Source organism: Macrobrachium rosenbergii, chromosome 14 (genome assembly GCF_040412425.1).
Source record: "Macrobrachium rosenbergii isolate ZJJX-2024 chromosome 14, ASM4041242v1, whole genome shotgun sequence".
NCBI lineage: Eukaryota > Metazoa > Arthropoda > Malacostraca > Decapoda > Palaemonidae > Macrobrachium > Macrobrachium rosenbergii.
In genome coordinates, this window is record NC_089754.1 from 12,402,270 (window position 1) to 12,426,957 (window position 24,688).

At 28.6% G+C, this 24,688-nt stretch overlaps 1 long non-coding RNA gene across 1 annotated transcript in view; it reads right to left on the minus strand.

Annotated features, from left to right (window-relative positions):
• Positions 1 to 24,688, minus strand: part of LOC136845568 (uncharacterized) — a 301,515-nt gene that overhangs the window by 135,647 nt on the left and 141,180 nt on the right. The gene's annotated exons all lie outside the window — the stretch shown is intronic.

Sequence of the window (24,688 nt, forward strand, 5' to 3'; positions counted from 1 at the left end):
CAACAGAACAAAATGGCAAAACAGCTCTCATCTAAACATAGCACCTTCAAAATTACAAAAAAAAAAAAAAAAAAAAAGAATACAGAACATCAATTGGAAAAGACACAGGAGACTGAAAAGGGCGTCAGCACAGAGCCCCACACCGGATTCCTGCACATTATCCCATATTTTGTCTAGAAAGTTCAACCACAGCTCAAAAATGGATGAGAGAGAGAGAGAGAGAGAACGCATCAATTTACCATTCCGATTTGCACGAGGTAAACACTTAAATTAACCTTCCAAACAAACCACTTTCAGTCTTTTCAATTCAGTCTTAATTATATCTACTTAACCAACGATAATCTGTTGGATGACTAAAACGCCCAAGAATAAACCCAGTTTTTCGTCTCAGCATAAAGCATCCAGAGAGCTTATCCCTCAGACTTGAAAATATATCCACCAGCTGTTCCAGCACATGACTTTTTGGAAGTTGGCGAAGGATTCTCTGTGAGGGAATGTGAAACGACTTAATTAAAGAGGACTTTTTCTCAGCGAAATGCCAAAAGCCTTGTTTGGGCTTTGTAGCCTGATAAGTATTACTCTCCGTTACTGACGCCAAAAGAATGACTCGGAGTTTTACATTTCCCTAATCAGTAATTCCTGGTAAAATTGGTGAAAGCTTTGAACCATCAACACAATCATATGTAGCCGACTCTGTTTTGAATTTGACATTTTAGTGTGCTACATACTTTATCAACATATATTTATCAACGATGACATAACATACGTATGTCTACTTTTGTATTCCATCCATCTATTTCCGCTCGATAAGTATACCAACACCAACACACACACCGACGCACAACACAACCACACAAGCGCATGTATATAACAAATATATTATATATATATATATATATATATATATATATATATATATATATATATATATATATATATATATATATATATATATATATATATATATATATATATATATACATATACAGTATATATATATACACATATACAGTATATATATATATACACATATACAGTATATATATATATACACATATATATGTATATACATACTGTATATATATAATATATATGTCGTAACAGATTTACGCAACCCTAGTCTCTCTGCGTGCTTGGATTATGAGCCAAATTCGCATACACTGAGGAGGGGGTGACCAGACCCAATAGGGGCCAGAGTGATGGGAAATTTTTGATGTGTTCGAGTCAGGAAAGGTCCAGGTAGTAGTTAGACTGGGCCTGGGGAGTACTTAGTGCCGGGAACAGAACACCTAAGATTTCAATCCCTTGCTGCTCCTATCACCAACTTTCGTGAGCTCTGGTTATTGCTTCTAGAATGTTCTTTCAGACATTCAGGTATGGTGGAAACGTGGGAAGAATTAGCATCTGTCCAGATCATGGCCGCTCTTCACGGCACTGTCGCTTTGAACTAGAACCCTTCTCTGGCCACAAGCAGCCAAAACCACAAGCAGTTTGCATGAGATCCAAAGGAAGCCATTCAGCTCATCCAGCCATAGTTGCAAAAGTGCACTTTGCCAGCAACCCCACGATACGTGTTATCTCGATAACCTCACCTCCTACACCACCATCTTGCCTAGTGAAAAATCTGCCCAGGGAAATAAACCGATTCATCATTGCAACATTTCAAGCTATAACCTCCTGTAGCTGATTTCAAATTGAATCTCATTGTGTAATTCCCGAACCAGTGGCTCTTTGATTGCGCACTCATTGTATATAATTCATTCTTTATTCTGGAAACCTAGTAGAGTTACATTTGCTGTTACCTTATCACAGTTTTACTTTATTAATAATTGTATGAGTGCTTTATCCTCATTTGCCATGCTATAACTGTTTTCAATAAAGTATAATTTTGTAATTAGAGTTTCCAGTGGCAACCTTTTTTCCCCAAAGTGCACTTTGCCAGGCAACCCCATGATACGTGTTATCTCGATAACTGCTCCTCTAACACCACGATCTTGCCTAGTGAAAAATCTGCCTAAAGAAGGCAACTGATTCATTATCACAACATTTCAAGCTATACTCTCCTGTAGCTGATTTCAAATTGAATCTCATTGTTTAATTCCCGAGCCAGTGGCTCCTTCATTGCACTCTCATTATATACAATTCATTCTTTATTCTGGAAACCTAGTAGAGTTGCATTTGCTGTTAATCTTATCACAGATTTACTTTATTAATATTTGTATGAGTGCTTTATCCTCATTTGCCATGCTATAACTGTGTGCAATAAAGTATAATTTTGTAATTAATCAGAGTTTCCAGTGGCGACCTTTTTTCCCCAGTAATCATGTGTAAACAACCTCATTCATGTGATTCTACTGATTATGTATTAGTCACGCTAAGTGGTTATGCAAGGTCTTAAGGTAAAATCCTTACTACATCTATCCCTTCAACTGACTTTGCAAATAACCATGTAGGCACGATTGGTAATAGGAGGTAGGTAAGGTGATCATTTATCAGTGTTGTATATGGAAAATATATTAGGTAGGATAGTGTCGAATAAGAGCATGCCTAAATCTAAATAAATTCAAAGTGAATGGTGAAACTGGATAGCTGCAGAGCGACTTTAAAATTCCTGCCCGCAAACTCTTCCCAAGTCAGTCATGGCAACGCGTTATCAAGTTAGGATTTACTTGACACCTTGCATGCCAGCAAGTAGTGCATGAAAATTGAATTTCTAGCTATATTAGCTTAGTGCATGTGACATGAGAGAAAGTGTGCACAACTTCCTCTCAGATTAGGAAACAGATTTTTTATCAGTCCACAGGACACAGGAATACCAGTACTGGTAACCCATCCACCTAAAAATAAGTCAAGCCACCCATAGTACTGACGTCCTCAGTTGCCTTGCCTCGTGCCCAAGAAATTCGTTCACGGAAAGAGTTACACTTAATTCCAAAATCCTTCGCTCATAGAGTAACCACTGTATCATTTGCATACCACTTACCTATCGAATTATTTGCATTTTCATTTGCATACTCAATATCATTAATTAAATTTGTCTCATAAATAAGATTGTTCTTTTGTTTTAGTGTAGCCAGGCATACATTCTTTGTTCTTTAAATGTATGCTATTTTACCTTAATTTATAGGAGGCATGTTTTGTTAATCACTGTTTGTAGGTCCCTTGCTGAATACAACTATTGTTTTACAACAGACAAGTTATAACATACCAAAATCCCAAAGTTATGTGTTAAACAAAATCTCTGGGGTAGCCCCTAAAATCATCAGCAAATATCTTTTTTAAGATGAGATTCATTTTACGCGTAGTGCTGTCACAATTTTAAGCACTCATGTCAACATTACTTGTGGTTACTCAGTGGGTGGGTGCTCAAGCCTTTTCATAAAAGAAAAGAACTGCAATCCAACCCAATTAACCTCTAAATTACAGAATGAACCTGGGTGTAAATTAAATGAACCTCAGTTGATTGAACTGTACCAAGCCATGGTTATTCCTCAAGACTTGCATAAGCAACACAAGCAATAACTGCACATTGAGTCCATATCTCCAAGCATGTTGACTAACATCACTTCGGCCAGGGTGACTGCAGACACCGATCCTGCAGACCCAGTCCGACTTCCTCCCTCAGAGTGAAAGGGAGTCCCCACCCTTATAGTTCTTAGGAACCAGCTGCCCACGAAAGTCATCCAAGGGATTTCTCCCTCACAGTGCCACCGATCAAGTGCACTAATGAACTGGAAATCCACCCAAAGTGTTTTACACTACTCATTGCAACGAGAAGAACAATTTCCAACATGAATTAGCTGTACAGCTAGAAGGAGCTCGAGTTGGGAACCTGACAGCACCACATTGCTGTCCAAGAAAAGTCCTGACAAGACAAAACTGGATCAACATTTAGAGTGCCACATCCCCAGCACCTGTCACACCTAATACCCCAAATCACTACTGCATCCAAGTCCCTGAGACCCAAGTTTTCCTCAACAACGAGCCAGATTTAGCTGGAAGAGGTTTAACGCACACTTAAACTACAGTACCACAGAGATGGAAAGGGCCATTCCAGCAAAGCATCACCAAGGTTAAGGGACAATTTCCACCCTCCACATGCTGGATACACCCTAACCTAAAGGGAACATGTTGGTGAAAATTAAGAAACCATAACGGGGAAGGCATATCAAATTATACTGGAGAAATGGAGACAATGGTGTACAGGCACAGCTAGAAATCAGCCACACCTGGGATGAAACAGGAAAGACCCAGGAAGACACTGGCTCAAAGCCCTGGAATGCAAGAAGAATACGAGGACCTGTTCAACGGGATGATGCTGGTGGATTTCTTCCAAGAACAATGCCCAGAGGAATCCTAGCTGTATAGAAGGACGATAAGAAAGCCCAGACAAGACATGGAAGGCTGTCGTTTTACAACAAACTCTAACCCCAGAAACCTTCCACACTGTCTTCCAACATGTCTATCAACTCACTGATACCACCCAGTCATTTTGAGTGCCAGTTCATGGCTGCAAGAATGGGCTGCACTTTTGCAAACCTCCAGTATGTAACCACTGCCAGATGGAATTCAGGGCCTTGTGCCACTTTAAAGGGGGAGCTACAAAAACACCCTCCACATGCTGTTCAAGAAGCCCACATGGCTGAAGTTAATCCACCATCCAAGGCAAAACTCACCACCCACTGGAGACCACAGCCAGACAAGCACATTCAAAAGGGCCCTGCAAAACTAAGAAATCCCACCACACTATAGTGCCTGATATCCTAAGACCCAGGCTTCACAGACACTGGCAAACCCCAAGCATGTCCACATAATCAGTGCCATGTCCAACAGGCATGATGCTGGTGGATTTCTCCACCCAGAGACCCTCTGTACTCAGGTAGTCACAGTGGCAACACTAAGCAGCTCTAGACATACATGGAAGGCTGGCTCGTTTTACTGACTGGAAACCTTCCATCTGTCTTGCAACATGTCTCACGAATGCATAGTGCCACCCAGACAAGAAGAGTCATTGGGGGTTGACTTAAGAACGAGGGTTTTACTCCAAACCCTCCTCCAGTCACGACGCACGCCATAAAAGTGGACATTCAGAAGCAACAAGTTGGTAAAGGGGGAGCTTCCAAAAACACCCTTCAAGTTCTGTTCAGAAGCGAGACCACCTCCATCCATGTCCTCCCAACCCCCTCCACTGCACAGCCAGACAAGCACAATGAAAAAGGCCCTGCAAAAACTATGGTGATCCCACAGACGGGAATAGTGCCTGATATCCTGCGTGCCCACAGCACGGCAAACCACCTTCTGCATGTCCAGAATAATCAGTGAAAAGTCCGCTGAGGCAACTAAAGCTTGAGTCCTCCTCTTCACGAGAGGAAGGGTACCAGGTAACAGTTCACACTTTTAACGTTAGTTTAACCAGACCACTGAGCTAATATGGACACTCCGTCAGGCATCTGCCTCATTGAAGGATTACGACAAGTGCCAGCCAAACCAATAATTTAATTAAACCTAGTGACATATGTTTATCTAAGAACGAGGGTTAATTAGGAATATATTATAAAGGTTCATGAATCTTATATTTTATCATAAATTAACAAATTTAAGGAATTTTAAATATTAAAAATGAAAATTTGTCATTTTAGGACAGACCACCTTAAGGATGTCCTCCTAAATAAAATGACTCCACTGCCTGGCTACCTTTAAAATGAAGGCAGCAACTGTTATTTGTAGTTACAGACGGGAATAGCACCATGCTGGACGGGGTTACCCAGCCAACAAGACCACCTTCTGCCTGTTTAGAATTACCAAAGGAAAAGGCACTTGCAGTCAACAACTAAAGCTGAAAACCTCCCTCTCACGAGAGGAAGATGGAAACTTCCTCCTCAAAACGAAAGGAAGTCGACAAGAAAATTTCTCCTCTTCATGAAGGAAATGTTCCCATTTCAGATGTAAGACATGCAAAATAAAAGGGCACTCCACAAATTGGTCAGGATGGCCCTGCAAGCAATGCACACCTGTCACCACAACCAGAGACATTCCTGGAGGCTTTGACCTCCCCTGGGATAGTACTCTCTGTCTCAGCCCAACTAAAGGTCACCCAGGGGCTGGGCACCCCCGGGGCTCCTCATCAGGCACTCCTGACATAAAATCTCTGCTGGTGCCATTCTCCGTCCATCTCGGACATGGAGCAGTTACCAGAATTAACCCCTGTGCCTGGCCTTGCCAGTGCCAGCGCCAGATCACATCACTGATCTTCCTTCAGGAGATCCACCCAATTTACTAGTTAGTCATTGCCAATTGCGAGCCTCCCGCACCCAATAATCCTTCTTCCTCGTCACCTCAGTCCTCAGAGGATGAACCTTTGGCAGACCTCCTGTTACAACTCTGGTTGACCAGGAACTATCCTGCCGAGACACAGACGCTGGCACCGCCCTTGCTTCGGTTGTCGAAGCAGCTGGAGTAGGGGGCCTTCCGGTAGCCTCTAGTATTACCCCTGACTTCTCTCCCAAAGGCACTCCTGCGCCTCTCCCTGAGTCGGTGCCTCCATCACCTCTGGGGAACTTTGCAAGTAAACCTTGGTGAAACCCAAAGAAGAAGAGAAAGGGGTAGAAAACATCCAATTAAGTCTATTAGAGCCACAAGCTCTCCTTGGCATAGTGCCTTCCATCACAGAGTGATCCTGGCACCTACCCTGAGAGGTAGCCTGAGTGGTCTCTGATCTGGTAAACCCCTGACTAACATCCTAGACAAGATGTTGTAAAACTGTATTAATCTTGTAATTTTAATGAAAATAATTTTGTTACGGCTGCAGCTATAAAATTTTGTCCTGTATATCAAAACCATTGAGCTCCTTTGGCACTCTTGGCACAGTGCCTCATTTATTAGAGTATATGAGGCGCCGCAAAATCCAGAGAAAGTTGCCTGGGTACCTCTCTCATGCGTTCTACTACTACCAAGTTGAATAATATGTAATGAGTTAAGACCTGCCCTCTAGCCTCACAAGCTGAAGGACACTCCCAACCCACTCGTACATTGAGTTGCATTCATTAACCCCTCAGGTAGCATGTTCTTTTTAAAATGTTTTGTATTTATCATAGCATAAGAACTTTTGTTATTTGTAATAGTACTGCAAGTAGTTAAATCATTGTCACTTACACTGGTGCTGTGGCAGCCTGATCATAAGTCATGTTAATGATAATGTGCAGCTGTAATTTTAAGTGTTGTTAGGAACGCATTTTACTGTCGTCAGAGACAGATAGCTAAGTACCTGCAGACATCTCTGAGTTAGTATTAGGCACCTTAAGTTAAGTAAGCTAGTGAATTCATGTTCCCTCCTAGAAGTTAGGTAGATCACCTTAGTTATCTTCACTGCATGGGCAACAGCTATTAAAGGGAAGGGATTGACGTAAATGAGAATGACGACTTATTCTAGTGCAGACCTTCACGCCCGAAAGGGAGTGGAATGTCTGCTTAAAGTGGTAGCTGCAACAGATTTACACCACCGTCTCTCTGCATACTTGGATTAAGAGCAAAATTCACATACGCTGATGAGAGGGTGACACAGACCAAATACGAGTCAGAGTGTTAGGGAATTTTTTGTGTGAGAGTCAGGAAGGTACAGGTAGTAGTTGGATTGGGCCCGAGGGAGTGCTTAGCGCTGGGAACTGGATGCCCCAGATTTTAATCCCTTGCTGCTCCTATCTCCAACTTTTTGGCATGAGAACTGAAACCTATAAAGCAGGTCAAGACTTTGTTCCTCTTAGCCTGTGTTTACATGAGAACAGACTTGCTGTCCAGCATCTGGTCCAATGTGCCCAAAAATGCCATTCACTGCACTCATCCCTACTTTGCCATAAGCAGTTGCAAAAGTGCACTTTCCCATAGTTGCAAAAGTGCACTTTCCCAAGCAACCCCACAATACATGTTCTCTCGATAACCTCGCCTCCTACACTACCATCTTGCCTAGTGAAAAATCTGCCCAAGGAAGGCAACTGATTCATCATTGCAACTTTTCAGGCTATAATCTCATTGTATAATTCCCGAGCCAGTGGCTCTTTGATTGTGCACTAATTGTGTATAATTCATTCTTTATTCTGGAAATCTAGTAGAGTTACATTTTCTGTTGATCTTATCAGTTTTAATTTATTAATAATAATTGTATGAGTGCTTTATCATCATTTGCCATGCACAACTGTGTGCATTAAAGTATAATTTTGTAATTAATCAGAATTTCCAGTGGCAGCCTCCCCCCCATTCATGTGATTCTACTGATCACGCTTTAGTTACGATAAGTGGTTATACAATGTCTTAAGGTAAAATCCCTAATACATCTAACCCTTCCCAACCCAATAAAAAAAATAAAAAATAAAAAGAGAAACAATAAAAAAATTAAAAAAATAAATAAATAAATAAAATAAATAAATAAAAAAACGAACACAATAAAATATAAAAAATACATATAAATAAATAAAATAAAAAATAAAAATAAATAAAAAATAAAAAATAAAATTAAATAGTTAAATAAATACATAAATGAAAGTAAATAAAAATAAAAAAATAAAAAATAAATAAATAAAAATAAATAAATGAAAATTAACAATTAAAAATTATATAAATAAAATTAAATGAAATAAAAATATATATGTAAAAATAAAATGAATATTTAAAAATAAATAAATATAAATAAAATAAAAACAATTAACTAAAATAATTTATAAATAAAAATAAAAATAAATAAAAAATAAATAAATACAAATAAATAAATCAAATAAAAACAATTAAATAAATAAAATAAATAAATAAAAGTAAACATAAAACATAAATAAATAAAAATTAAAAATTAAAAATTAATATCAATATATAAATAAATTAAATATAGTAAATAAATAAATACAAAACAAATAATTAAAAATAAGGAAATACAGAAAATAAATAAATAAATAAATAAATAAACACATGTAAATAAAAAAATTGATAAAAAAATTAAATAAAAAAAAAACAAATAAAAATTACAATTAAGTAAAAATAAAAAATAAATGAATAAATAATAAAATGAATAAATGAAAATATAAATAAAAAGAAATAAATAAAAATAAATAAAACTATATAAATATAAATAACTAAATAAAACTATATAAATACATAAATAAATGTATAAAAACTTAACAAAAAATAAAGAAAATAAATAAAATAAAAATATAAATAAAAAATAAAAATAAAATAAAAAGATAAAATAAAAAAATACATAAATATAGAAAAAAATAAAATTAAACCCACAAAAAATTAAAATAAATAATTTATAAATAACACATAAAAAAATAAAAATAAATAAATATATAAAAATAAATAAATAAATAAATATATGCATAAAATCAAAAAAATAAAAATAAAAAATACGAATAAATAAATATAAATAAAATAAAATAATATTAAATAACAATACATAAATATAAACAACAAAAATTAATAAAAAATTAAAAATTAAATAACAGAAAAATAAAAAAATATGTAAATAAAAGAATTAAATAAAAAATAAACAATTGACAATAAATAAATAAATAAAAATAAACAAATAAAAATAAATAAAATACAAAAATAAATAAAAATAAAGCTAAATAACTAAAAATAAATAACAATAAAACAAATAAATAAAAATCAATAAATATAAATAAAAAATAAAAATTAATAAATGAAAATTAACAAATATATAAATAAAAATAAATAAATAACAATAAATAAAAGATAAATAAATAAATAAATAAAATAAAAATAAATAAATATAAATAAAATAAAATAATAAATAAGCAAATAAAAAGATAAAAATAAAAACGATATAAATAATAAAAAATAAATATAAATAAATTAATATATCAGTAAAAAATAAATAAATAATTGACAATACGAAAATGAATAAATAAAATAAAAATAAATTAATTAATAAATAAAATATATACAAATAAATAAATAAAATTAATTAAATAAAAAATAAAAATTACATAAAAATTAAACGAAAATAAAAATAAAAATAAAATAAATACCAATAACTAACAATAAATAAATAAAATAAAAATAAATAAATAAATGAGTCAAAAATAAAAATTTATAAATAAAAATTTTAAAAATTAACAAATAAAAATAAATAAAAAAAAATTAAAAATAAATAAAAATACACGATAAACAAAAATAAAAAAATTATAAATAAATAAAAATTAATGAATAAAAATAATATAAATAAAAATAAATATTTAAGTATAATAAAATAAAAATAAATAAAAAATAAAAATAAATAAAAATAAAAAAATAAAAATACAAAATAAACATGAATAAATAAAAATAAATACATAAAATTAAATAAATAAAAATAAATTAATGAAAAAATAAATTAATGAAATAAATAAAATTAATAAAAAATGAATACATATATAAATAAAATAAAATTAAAAAAATTAAAAATGAATGAATAAAAATAAATAAATGAAATAAAAAAAAATAAAAATAAAAAATACAATTAATAAAAATAAAATAAAAAATTAATATATAAAATATATAAATAAATAAATAAAAATAAATCAATAGAAAGTTAAAAATATAAATAAATAAATAATTATTAAAAACAAAAAAATAAAATAAAAAAAAAAAAATAAAAATAAATTTCAAAAATAAAATATCCAATACAATAAAAAAAAAATAAAAGAAAATAACCTAAAAATAGATAAAAATAAAAAAAATTAAAATTAATAAATAAAAAATTAAAATATATAAATAAAAGTAAAAAACTAAAAATAAATTAACAAATACAAATAAAAATAAAAATAAAAATAAAAATCAATAAATAAATTAGGAAATAAAAATATAAAAATAAAATAAAGATAAATAAAAAATAAAAATAAATAAAAATAAAAATAAGTTAAAAATAAAAATAGATAAAAAAACTAAAATAAATGAAGATAAAAAAAAAAAATAAACAATAAATAAAAAATAAAAATACATAAAGATGTATTATAAATAAATAAAAATAAAATAAAAAATTAATAAAATTTTTAAAAATTTAATACATAAAAATAAATGAATAAAAATATAAAAATAAATATATGGAAATAAATATAATTAAAAAATAAATAAGAATAAATAAAAAAATAAATAAAAAAGTAAAAATAAATTAAAATAAATAAATATAAAATAAAAATAAATAAAAATAATCAAAAATTCATAAATAAATAAAAATATAAATAAAAATAAGTAAAAACTGATAAAAAATATAAAAAAAATAAATTAATAAAATAAACAAAAAGACTAGATACAAAAATAAAAAAAATAAATAAAAATTAAAAAGCAAAAAAATAAAAATAAAAATAAAAAATGAAATAAAATAAAAAAATAAAAATACATAAAATTAAATAAAAAGTACATAAATAAAGAATAAAATTAAATAAAAATAAATCAATAAAAATAAACAAATAAAAATAATTAAATTAAATAACAATGAATATAATTAATAAATAAGATTAAACACAAATAAAAATAAATAAAAATAAATAAAATAAAAATAAATAAAAATATAAAAATATAAAATAGAATTAATAAAATAAAACAATATAAATAATAAATAAAGTAAATAAAAAATAAAAATTAATAAAAAAAAATAAAAATAAACAAAAAATCCGTAAATATATACATAAAAATAAAAATAAATACATAAATCAAAAAATAAAAATAACAATAAATAAAAATTAATAAATGAAAATAAAATACATAAATAAATAAAAAAAATAAAAAATAAAATAAATAAATAAAATAAAAAATAAAATAAATAAACGAATAAAAATATATAAATAAAAATAAATTAAATTAATAAAAATACAAATTAATAAATGAAAAAAATAAAATACAAAAAAAAAATAAATTAAAAACCGACAAATAAAATAAATACAAATAAATAAAAATAAATAAATGTAAATATAAATAAAAAATTAATAAAAATAATTAAATAAAAACACAAAAAATAAATAAACAAATATATTAATACAACAAAAACAAAAATACATAAATAAAATATAATACATAAAAAATAAAATAAATAAAAATAAAAAATAAAAATAGAAAAAATAAAAACAAAAATTAAATAAAAATAAAAAAATAATGAATAAAAACAAAAATAAAAATAAATAAAGATAAAAATAAAAACAAAAATAAATAAAGAGAAATAAGTAAATAAAAATAAAATAATAAAAAATAAATAGATAAAAATAAAAATTAACCAGTTAAAAAATAAAAAATAAATAAAAGTAAATAAATAAAAATAAACAAAAATAAAAATAAATAAATAAATAATAAAAAATAAAAATAAAGCAAAAATTCAATAAAAGTAAATAAAAACAAATAAATAAAAATACAAAAATAAAAAATAATTAAATAGAAATATATAAATAAATTAAAATAAAGAAATCAATAAATAAAAATAAATAAAATAAAAAATTAAAATAAAGAAAAAATAAAATAAATAAAAAATAAAAAATAAAAATAAATAAAAAATAAAAATATAAAATAAAAATAAATAATTAATAAATAAAATAAAAATAAAAAGTAAATAAATAAAAAATATAAAAATAAACAAATATAAATATAAATAAAATAAAAAAAATAAAAAAGTTAAATAAAAATATTTTAAATAAACACGAAATAAATAAATAAAAATAAATAAATACAAATAAATAAATAAATAGAAAGAAATAAAATATAAATATAAAAAAAAAAAAAAAAAATTAAAAATGAAATATATAAAAATAAAAATAAATAAATAAATAAAAATACATAAATAAAAATACATAAAATAAACAAATAAAAATTAATAAATCCATAAAAATTAATAAACTAAAAATGAGCAAATAAAAACAAATAAAAAATAAATAAAAATTAATAAATAATTAAATGAAAAACTAATAAAATAAAAGTAAATTAATAAAAAATATAAAATAAAATAAAAAAGAATAAACAAATAAAATAAGAATAAATAAAATAAAAATAAAAAAATTAATAAAAAATATGAATAAATATAAAAAATAAACAAATAAATATAAATAAGTCAAGAAATAAAATAAGTAGATCAATAAATAAAAGTAAATAAGCAAATAAATCAAAACAAGTAAATAAATAAAAAAATAAAAATAAATAAAAACAAATAAGTAAACATAAATAAAAATAAGTACACAAATAAATAAAAATAAATATATAAATAAAATTAAATACATAAATAAAAATAAAATAAAAAATTAAAAAAAAAAATAAATAAAAAAAAAATAAAAATAAATAAAATTTAAAATAAAATAAAAATAAATAACAATAAATTAATAAAAATACATTAAAATGTATAAATAAAAATAAATTAAAATTAAATATATAAAAATATAAAAATAAATGCATAAAAATAAATAAATCTATATAAATAATAAATAAAATAAAAATAAAAATAAATATAAAAATAAAAATATTAAAAATAAAATAAAAATAAATAAAAATGAATAAATAAATAAACAAAAGTAAAAATAAATACAAATAAAGACATATAAATAAAAACAAGTAAATAAAAATAAATTAAATCAAATAAAAATAAATAAATAAATAAAAAAAAGAAATAAAAATACAAACTAAAGAATAAAGAAATAAAAATAAATAAATATTCATAAAAATGAATAGAAATAAAAATAAATAAATATAATTAAAAAATAAATAAAAATTAAATAAAAATATAAATAACAAAAATAAATAAAAATAAAATACAAATGAATAAATATAAATATAAATAATGTAAAGGAAAAATTAAATAAAATTGAAAATAAAAAAAATTAAAAATACATGAATAAAAAATACAAAAATAAATAAATAAAAATTAAATAAAAATAAAAATAAGTAAAGAATGAAATATATAATAAATACAAATAAAAATAAAGAATTTTCAAAAATAAAAATATGTAAATAAAAATAAGTAAATAAAAAATAAATAAAAATAAATACATAAAAATAAATTAATAAAAATAAATAACTAAAAATAAGTAAATAAGAAGAAATAAATTTAAAAATAAAAATAAAAATAAATTAAATAAAAATAAATTAATCTTCTTATTCGTTTTAACGTGCCTTTTTTTTCCCCATTTTTATATGGGGTAAGCACGATGCCTTCTTTTGAAGGACTGATTTGGGGATGGGGTAGGCCGTAGCCTCGATCGGCTGCCCTGCCTGACATTGCTTAGACCCCGGTCATGAATGTGTACATGTATTGTACCAAATCCCCAGCTCCCTTTCTCCCAGCAGCGAGGAGAACTGGGCGGGTAGGTTGACAGTTCGAGACGTGTAAGGTGTCTTATGTTTTTAGAAGATGTTGGAGTGGCTTTGTTTATGTGTGTAGTAGTCTGTAACACCCATTTGCTTTCAGCAAACCTATCCATTGATTACATACGTAATCCCGGGGTGTCTACAAGGATAGCAAAGTGTCCGCCTTCTCTGACCGGTCGGCTGCAGGGATTGAACCCTCGCCATAGACTTCTATGAAATCTCAGGTTGCTGCTTCTACCAACCGAGCCATCGTGGCTCCAAATAAAAATAAATTAATAAAAACCAATAAAAATAATACATAAATAAAAAATAAAAATAAAAATATATAAGCAAATAAAAATAATATAAAGATAATTGAAAACAAATAACTAAAAATAAATGTCAATAAATAAATAAAAACAAATAAATAAAAATAAGTCAATAAATAAAAAAATATGTAAATAAATAATTATAAAAAATAAAAATAAGTAAAATGCAAGTAAATAAATAAAAAATAAATATAAATACATAAAATTAAATAAGTAAAAATAAATAAAAAAAAAAAATTAAAAATATAAAAATAAATATATAAATAAAAAATAAATAACAAAAAATATGTAAATAAAAATAAAGAAATAAAAATAAATGAAAATACATGCATAAAAATAAACAAGTAAAAATAAATATATATATATATATATATATATATATATATATATATATATATATATAATATAAAAATAATATAGATAAATGAAAATAAATAAAAAAAAAAAATATAAAAATAAAAAAGAATAAAAATAAAAAAATAAAAATAAATAAAAATAAATATACCAATAAAAATAAATAAAAACTAATAAAGCAAATAAAAATAACTAAAAATACATAAGTAAAAATAAATTAAAATTAATTAGTAAAAAAAAATGAAAATAAAAATAAAAATAAAATATATATATAAACAAAATATTAATACAATAAAAAATAAAATAAAAATAAAATAAAATCAATAAAAATAAATACATAAAAGTAAATAAATAAAATAAATAAAAATTAATAAATAAAAACAAAAATAAATACAAACAAAAACAAATATATAAAAATATATAAATAAAAAATAAAAAATACATAAAAATAAATAAAAATTAAAATTAATACATAAATAAAATATAAATATATAACTAAATAAAATAAAAATTAAAAAATAAAATACAAAAGAATAATTAAATAAAAATAAATATATAATACATGCATAAAAATACATAAATAAAAAGTAAATAAAAATAAATAAAAATAAATAAATAAAAATAAATAACTAAAAATAAATAACTAAAAAAATAATAAATAAAAAATAATAAAAAATTAATAAATAAACAAATAAAAATAAAAAGATAAAAAATAAAGATAAATAAAAATAAATTAAAATAAAAATAAATTAGTAAAAATACATGCATAAATAAATATAAATATAAATAAAATAAATAAAAATAAAAATAAAAATAAATTAAATTAAATAAAAAATAATTAAATAGATAAAATAAAATATATGAAAATAATATAAAATAAATATAAATAAAAATAATTACTAAAGTAAAAATAAGTCAATAAATAAATAAGTAAATAAATAAAAATAAATAAAAATGACTCAATAAATATAAGTAAGTAAAAATAAGGAAATAAATAAATAAGATAAATACGTAAATAAATAAAGTGAATAAATAAAAATAAGTAAATAAAAAAATAAAAATACATGAAAATAAACAAATAAATACAAATAAATAAAATTAAATAAAAAATAAAATAAAACAAAAAATAAAAATAAATCTAAATACGTAAATTAATAAATAACAAAAGAATAAATACATAAAAATAAATAAAAAATAAAATAAAAAATAAATAATAATCAATATCAAGTAAAAAATGAAAAAATAAAAAATACATAAAAAATGAAAGGATAAGGAGTAAAATAAAAAAGAAAAATTTTAAATAAAAAATAAAAAATTAAATAAAATAAATAAAAATAAAAAAAAATACGAAACAAAAAATAATAAAAAATAAATTAAATAACTATAAAAAATAAAAATAAATTAATTAGACAAATAAAATACATATATAATTAAATATACAAATACATAAATAAATAAAAAATATGTATATATTATTTATATATATCGTATATATATTTTGAGAGTATTACTTTACAATGCCAAAATGAAAACACATATATTTTCATATATATTCCATTCATCCCTTCAGCCCGTTAGCTAGAAAATCAAACTTAACGGCGGCTGGAGGAGACGCCATTAAGGGGGGATGAACTTATGTAGGCCTAACCGACATATCACCTGATTTGGGGGAAAACGTACCGACTTCTTAGCTCCAGCATCGTACGATGTTTTGGGGGGTTAGATAGCCGTTGGGGACAGAAAGACTAGTCAGGACCTAAGTGGGCTACTATGCTGACCCTTAAAGACTTAGCTATAAGACCTATTCACTTACGACCTTTGGCTGGCTGTTCACTGCTTTCAGATCGACGATGTCCTGTGCACAACCCAAAAAAAAATCGAATGAGATGTCCCGCGACCTGGCCGCTCACACGCACTCCTTCGCAGAACGCCAAAGCATCAAGTTGGAGCAGCCCTTCTTCTCTTCAAGTTGGCACGGCTCGCAAGACTCCTGTGGCCGAAATTCGTCTTTTGCAGTGAGCTCAATGCACAGAAGGAATCAGGTACGTCTGGAAGCACTCAGTCTAATGCCAGTATCTTTCTCTCCTCGTGAATTTCTCTCCATTCTCAGTATTTCCAATTTTTCATTCTCCTAAACAAAGCCCCTTTGTTCAATCAGACCTAGCAAGCCCATTTGCCCTCATGACTTGTCCTAAGCTCAAATTAAATTAGTTCAGTGATAATTAGATCATTCCCACCATAGTGTTACCATGTGCTAATAAAATCTAATTTATCAATTCCTCCATCGTGCATAAGTAATTTCATGTGAGAGAAAATCATTGTATTTAAATGCTAACCTGGAACTCTCTTCCAGAATCCTGTTATCTGGCTCTTGGAGTGGTCTGCCGCTGCCTTGTGAACCAAAATAGCTTAGACGTTAACCGCCATTCTGCCACGTGCAAGAGTCTTCTGATTGTGCAGTCCCGGGGAACTAGACAGTTCCCCCCTTAGGAATCCAGTTGTGTTAACCACCGAAAATCTTTTAACCAGTCTGCATTAAAGTCATCAGAACGTCGAACTATTTCAGGGCGGTAGCCTTTTCAGATTCAGCAATTTGCTACGTAGTGTCTACCTTTTACTGCACCTTGTGAGTGCTTGCTTGCTAGTCAGTCAGCCCTTAAATATTAATTTCCTGATTGCTTCTTTTGTAAATAAATTCAGTTTAAAGCATTCACTGGTTATAATTTACCAAGGCGACCTCCAATTCTCTGTTTACTTAGATGTGATATCAAGGTAAGTCAGTTTACTCATAAAATTTATCGCTTACATTCTGAGCACTTTGTGTTGGCCTTCAAGGCAGCTAATTAAAAAATCCATTTTCATTCTTTCAACCGGCCTCGGAATGTAACTAATATATATATATATATATATATATATATATATATATATATATATATATATATATATATATATATATATATATATATATATGTGTGTGTTTTCATTTTGGCAGTCTAGAGTAATACATACACTATCAACAAATACTTATCTAAGATGACATCTCTATTTTTTTTATTTTTTTTATTCCATCTGTATATTTTTGCTTCTTATTCACGTACACCAACACCACCACCACACACACACATACATACACTCAACTAAATATAAATGTGGTTAAAAAATATAACAAATTCAATTTCCAGAGGATCCAGATAATGGTTTACCATTAAAACATTTAAAGACAAAGCTCAACCGTATTTCTTATTTTACATTTATTTTTACTTAAAGTTATTATTAGGTTGTAGTCAAAACTGTTTCCGCTTCCCTATGTAATTACCTTTTTTTTAAGTGACACGACTTATTGGAATTCCTTGGTACTTTCCACCAGTGTTTTATAACATAATATAACACAGGGATATTTCAGATATTTGGTATATTTTTTATAATGGCTCATTTGATTAAGCTGAATTCTATCACTACCGATTCATGAATTTATTTTAATTTTGAAAGGCAAACCTTGTTATGGTTTTCCCTTGATGGGATTTGGGGGTTTATGCTTGAAGGGAAGTAACTACAACCAGAGATAGGCTATAATGTTTCATATTTTTACTTATTAAATCTGCTTACTTTAAGGTGAATTAAACTGGGCTTACATTTACTTCCCTGTAAGCAGTTCAGATGCTGGGTAGTTTCACGCCATCAAGAGAAGCATGTTGAAAATCATTTTTTTTCAGTCGGAAATACTAGAAAAGTATATCGAGTGAAAACTCTCTACTTCATGTTTCCAATCCCTCAGATAACTGGAAGACATTCATACAAATACAACCACAAATACACACACACACATATATAATTATATATATATATATATATAATATATATATATATATATATATATATATATATATATATATATATATATATATATATATATATATATATATATATATATATAATTATGTATATGTAAATATATACATATATATATATATATATATATATATATATATATATATATATATATATATATATATATATATATATATATATATATATATATATATATATTTCAACGAGGGAACCTCTTCCTCGCCAACCCTCCTATCACAATTACAGTAAAATAAAGCATAAGAGTAAATATTTAAACTTCTTGTGAATTCATAATAAATAAAGAAGCTGTGGTAAATAATATGGATCTTTTGAGCTCTCTCTCACCCATCCCTTGGGTTAGGCTTTAACCTTCCTACGACTGAGTGGTCTGCCCGAGGACTTAATTCCAGGTGCGGTCCTACGGAGATTAATCCTTGCCAGCGTGGAGTGATTCACAAGAGAAAGTGAGCTAGCCCGTAGCCACTGGCCCACTTGCTGGCGCCATAACATCTGGGCATGAGTGACCTCGCTAGGTGGCCTGCCCACCAAACGCCACGAGCAAGCCCTCCATAGAAAATGGAGTGTACCAGCGAAGACAACGCCACCTGGATGGAGCGGAATCTTAATCCTCTGACGTTGCAAAAGCGTGCTGCGCAAGCAGATCGACCTCAGAGACGTTGGATGACCTATCCAGGACACTTACAGTCCTCTTGCTCCCTTCGAGCTGCCCCTTGCTTTCCCCACGTGGCTGGTCTAGAAGCCCGAGTTACTTTTGTGGTGACTCCCTTCATTATCACTCTCCATTGCTGGCGCCTTTAGAAGAGGAACCCCCATCTCACGAAGAAGGTAATGTACCTGAATTAAGATTCTCTCACTATTTTATTTTCTTTTCTCACTGCGATTTACCTCAGCGAGACCTGTGTTCATAAGTGAAGTGCGTAACACAGTAACGTAAGTGTATTAACCAGTGTTGCAGGATTGAGTTGCTTGGCACTATAAGTGCAACCCCCTTGGCTCCCTTTGACTACGCTGTCGACTTTTTAGTAATCATTGCATTCTCAATTGCAGACAGGAGTGCTTGCTGTGGAACTATCTCATCATCTTGGGTGTGCATAGTGGCCTAACCCCTGTATCTCCCATTGTGGTGCTCTCTCAAGTGGGGGGGGCACCCCCTTGCATATCATCGTGGATCTTTCATCTACTGTATAACTGACTGGTCAACAGGACTCTGTTCACCTGTTCATTATCCTTTCCCATCCTTCCGATTAATTAATTACATGAACCCTAAGCATTTACCTAGTCAATCCTTCATTTGAAGAAGGTCTTAAGCCAACATTTTCTAATAAGCTTTAGTCTGAACCCAGACCTACAGTAGAAGTTAGATGCTACTACCGGCCCCCCTCCATGGTAAGTGCCGTGAATCTCAGTTAAAATAATTCTGTGGCCTTAATTCAGCCAAGTTGGCCTCTGGGCCAGATCAAAACCATATCATTATGTTATAATAGGTCTCAACATTACTATACAAATATGCAGGTTCAAAATCACTAATTATTTTCTGGATATGTAAGGAGGTTCTAATATATGCATTAAGTAATCATTCACTAAATGGACACTGGCATCTATAAATTTCGGCATATGTATATACTGTATATATATATATATATATATATATATATATATATATATATATATATATATATATATATATATATATATATATATATATATATATATATATATATATATATATATATATATATATATATATATATACATACATATAATTGTATAGATATGTATAAACATACATTATATATAGATATGTATAAACATACATTATATATAAATATGTATATATACATATATACACATCTACATATATATTTATAAATATATACACTATATATATGTATATTATATACTTTTGTATACATACATATATACATATGTATATATTTATATATACTTTTGTAATACATATGTATATATACATATATATTTAAATATACATTTATTTATGAGTGTACATTGATTTATATACACATATGTAGCTTTTAATCAAGTTAACTGAAACACTGCGCTTGAGTATGTAGATCCAACTGTTTGAATAAAAGACTTTGCTATATAACACGAAAAATCTCTTAGAATATCAGTTTATTTAAATTTGCAAAATTTCAGAATTTACTCGGACACTAAGACAACCTGCATTTCAGTCTGTGGTATAACACACACACACACACACACACACACACACACACACACAACAGATTGCACTGAAACGAAAAAAAAAATAGCCAAGTCTTTTTCCAATGCGATGGTAACATAAGGTGAAGACCATCCTACATACCATTTTCCTTTGTCCGGAAAAGGACAAAAGTTTTAATGAAAGGGAAAACGGGGAAGGAAAGAAGTACTTTAAAATGGGAGTTACGCATGAAAACCCTATGGCTTTCTAAAATAATGGGGACGTTTCACAAAGAAATCTGTAGACGAATGTCACGCTTCTCTTCCCCAGTTTGCTCTTTTGTCAAAGAAAACTGATGTGTATAAGGCTAAATAATCTCATCCAAAGGCTACATCGATCATTTTTTATTATTTTATGTCTTCCGATTACATGGTAAAATTCTTTAGCGCCCAAGTACTGAATTTTTCCGTCATTCTATCTTTCTTAAACATCACGGGTGTGGTAACATGCTTTTGTTGAAGGTAACCTGTTTTCTAGCTATTTTGCTATAGAGAATATGAGAATCTTTTCTTAAAACACAAAAGAGTAATTTTTTAATATGCACGGATATCTATATAGAAAGCACATTTCTCGATTCAAAATAAGGTTCATTTACCTTGGCAACAGACAGATACATTTTCCATAAAAGAACAGTCTTACAATTCAATCAATAAAAATTTTAAAAACCAGACTAACCGTGAATTAATACCTGTAGTGATGTGTGAAATAATACATTTTTTTGAAGAAGAAATTCATAAAAAAAGAAATGTCAGGAATCAGTGAGTACGGATGAACTAAATTCATGAAATGCAACATAACTATATTCTGGAGAATGAAAAAGGATGAAACATTGGGAAAATAGGAAAAAAAAAATAAAGCAAAATATTCTAACGAAGTGGCAGTAACCATTGAATGAGCTGCCTTCACGGTCACAAAGTGGAAAATGGCGATATTTTTAATTCAATAATAGGTTTCCAAAAGAAATACACATACTCAGCCACGCCCGCCCTCGTATCTTTCTTGGGACTTAGTCGCCTAAATTCAGAGGGTCCAAACCAAGTCCTTTACGCTGTTTAGAAAATGTTACCAAATGACGCTCCTTGTAGGGAGGTTCCCTGAATCTTATATCTTCATATTTTTGTTTGGGACAACCGCAGTATATGGTCACCACAGTTAGTTTTTTCATAATTTTCTCTTTAATTAGCATAACACAATTGTTGTGCTTTGGTAATAGGCAGACATTTTTAAGCTGCCTTTTCATTCGGTGCAAGACAACAAATTACTGATTCTAGGATTTGGTCTAGAAGAACTTCCCATGAATATCTATTCATTCCTCTTGCATATTTTTAATGGCAAAAGCCTATATTTACCATAAATTCTTTCAGATGTACTAAAACTACATTATTTTAAGCATTATATGGGAATTTGTCTTGAAAAACCTAAGTAAAATCTAAGGACGCGAATTAGCAAAGCCAAAAGACGTGAAAGAAATATACTGCCGGTTAATCTACACTTCACTTTAAGGGCTAACATGTCTCTCATCTCGTCCAGGCCTTTGATACTTCTACTTTTCAGACATGTCATTTTTTTATATTTTTCGTTCGTTTTCATCAACTCCTACCCTCTTTTTACTTGTAACTAGATATATTTCTAATTGGCTATCACATTAACGCTATTTTCACATAGAAGCGATTTTCCTGGAATGATTCTTTCAATGAATAACCTTGCCAATGTAATCCATTCAGTCATTATCGTCGGTTTATTTTTCATGGAACAGCATTTCAGATTTTGATTTACATTCAAATGAATATTTTTTCGGTTTCCTGGGTGATAATTTCGTTTGTTAAGATTTTACTTGTTGGTTTGATTTTCCAGGAAGTCTGTGTTATATACTGTTTAAATTTCTGTTTACGTAGCGCATATTCTTTTGGGACAGTCATAAGAGAGTTCCTATTAGTCTAATACTTTTCCCTCTGCTTCAATGCAAGCACTCGAATGTGATAATTCGTGCACACACACATTTATGATATTGTTCCTATAATTGTTATGGCTGAGATCAAATAAGTGTTAAGGGAACTCTGGTTATTAATATCAGAATCATTACTGAGCATTAATCAAACCTACACCGCAAGTGGTGGTGTCATGAGATTCTGGCTTGCGAGTGATAATCGAACCTTATAATTTCGGGTAAAAAAATATTTCTTTTCGAAAATCACCTTATTAAGCTATATATTATTGGCTACGAAGGCCATGGTATACGTGATGCCAAATAAAACAATCAGTCATTCAATCAAATTCTCTCTCTCTCTCTCTCTCTCTCTCCCTCGCCAGTTTTTCACGTAGATACTCTGCATTGCGAGGTTGTTGTCTAACGTAGGCTACATCCTTGTCGCTGGACTCAACTGCGCCTTTACTAGAATTAAATATAGTTTCGTCCTTTATAAAGTCATTGGTCGTTGTTCATCTTCAAAAAAGAAAGGAGAGCAAAGGTGAACAAGAAAAACAGAGACTAATCAAAATTTCAAACAAACTGGACTTTTAGCTGTTCATCCCCCTTCGAATGCCTTAAAACTAATGCTCACGTCAAAAGAAATGGAAGTCAAGTTCAATAACTATTCTAAATAGTAACTGAAAATAATAATAATTGATAACTAAATAATAAAACGAACGAGAGGAGACTTCCGCAATAATAGCATTCGGCCAGGATTTACTCAGCAATGGCAGACTCACCACCTAAATGGAAATGCATACTACATAAAGCAATTTACACATCGCTGACTTGCCCCCTCCTCACCCCAACCCCCAAAATTAACCAGAGATGCCATACGTAATGGGTTTAGGAAAAGTAAACGTTATTGCGGGTATGTGCAATAAGAGAGAGAGAGAGAGAGAGAGAGAGAGAGAGAGAGAGAGAGAGAGAGAGAGAGAGAGAGACCCCCGTATGTAAACTTCACTTTAGTGGTTCGCTGGTTTTGTTTACCTCCACTCTTATGGCTAGGTATTAATACAACTGTAAAGGAAAATTTTTTTTAGTATTTTACAGAAATTTAATGAAGAGGAGGTGGGAAAAAGAGCGGGATCTTTATTATTCCGATTTTATCATCACTGATACAAAAACGGGAAATCATTTTCAACAAAATAAAAACAATGTTTAAAATACTGATGTTTAATTAGCGTGGCAATGATTATCAGAATGGATTAAATATTTTATTTCCCTTTTTAATATTCCTGAAATATTCCGTAAAGACTGAAGAGCTATGTTCAGAAGAAAAAATGCCCTTGTAACAATCCCTAAATAGTTCAACACATGCACCGCTCAAAAAGAAACATTCAGTGACAAAAGATAAAAGAACTGGATAAAGGTAGAATAGCCTGGTGCTACCACAGATATATAATAAATAAAATATTAATGACGGTTATGCAGAGAATGATGCTTATTGCTTAAGCCACTACAAGAAAATTGTCACGTGAACTGTTTAATACTCTGAAATGTGTCTCTTGTAGTCTTCAAATCATCTGCGAAATGGGGATGACATACCAGATGTGGTGTTTTCTGTACAGGGGGATCATCCACGATTCCAAAGTTAAAACGAGATTTCGACGATAAAAGTTTTAGAGAATTTCCTTT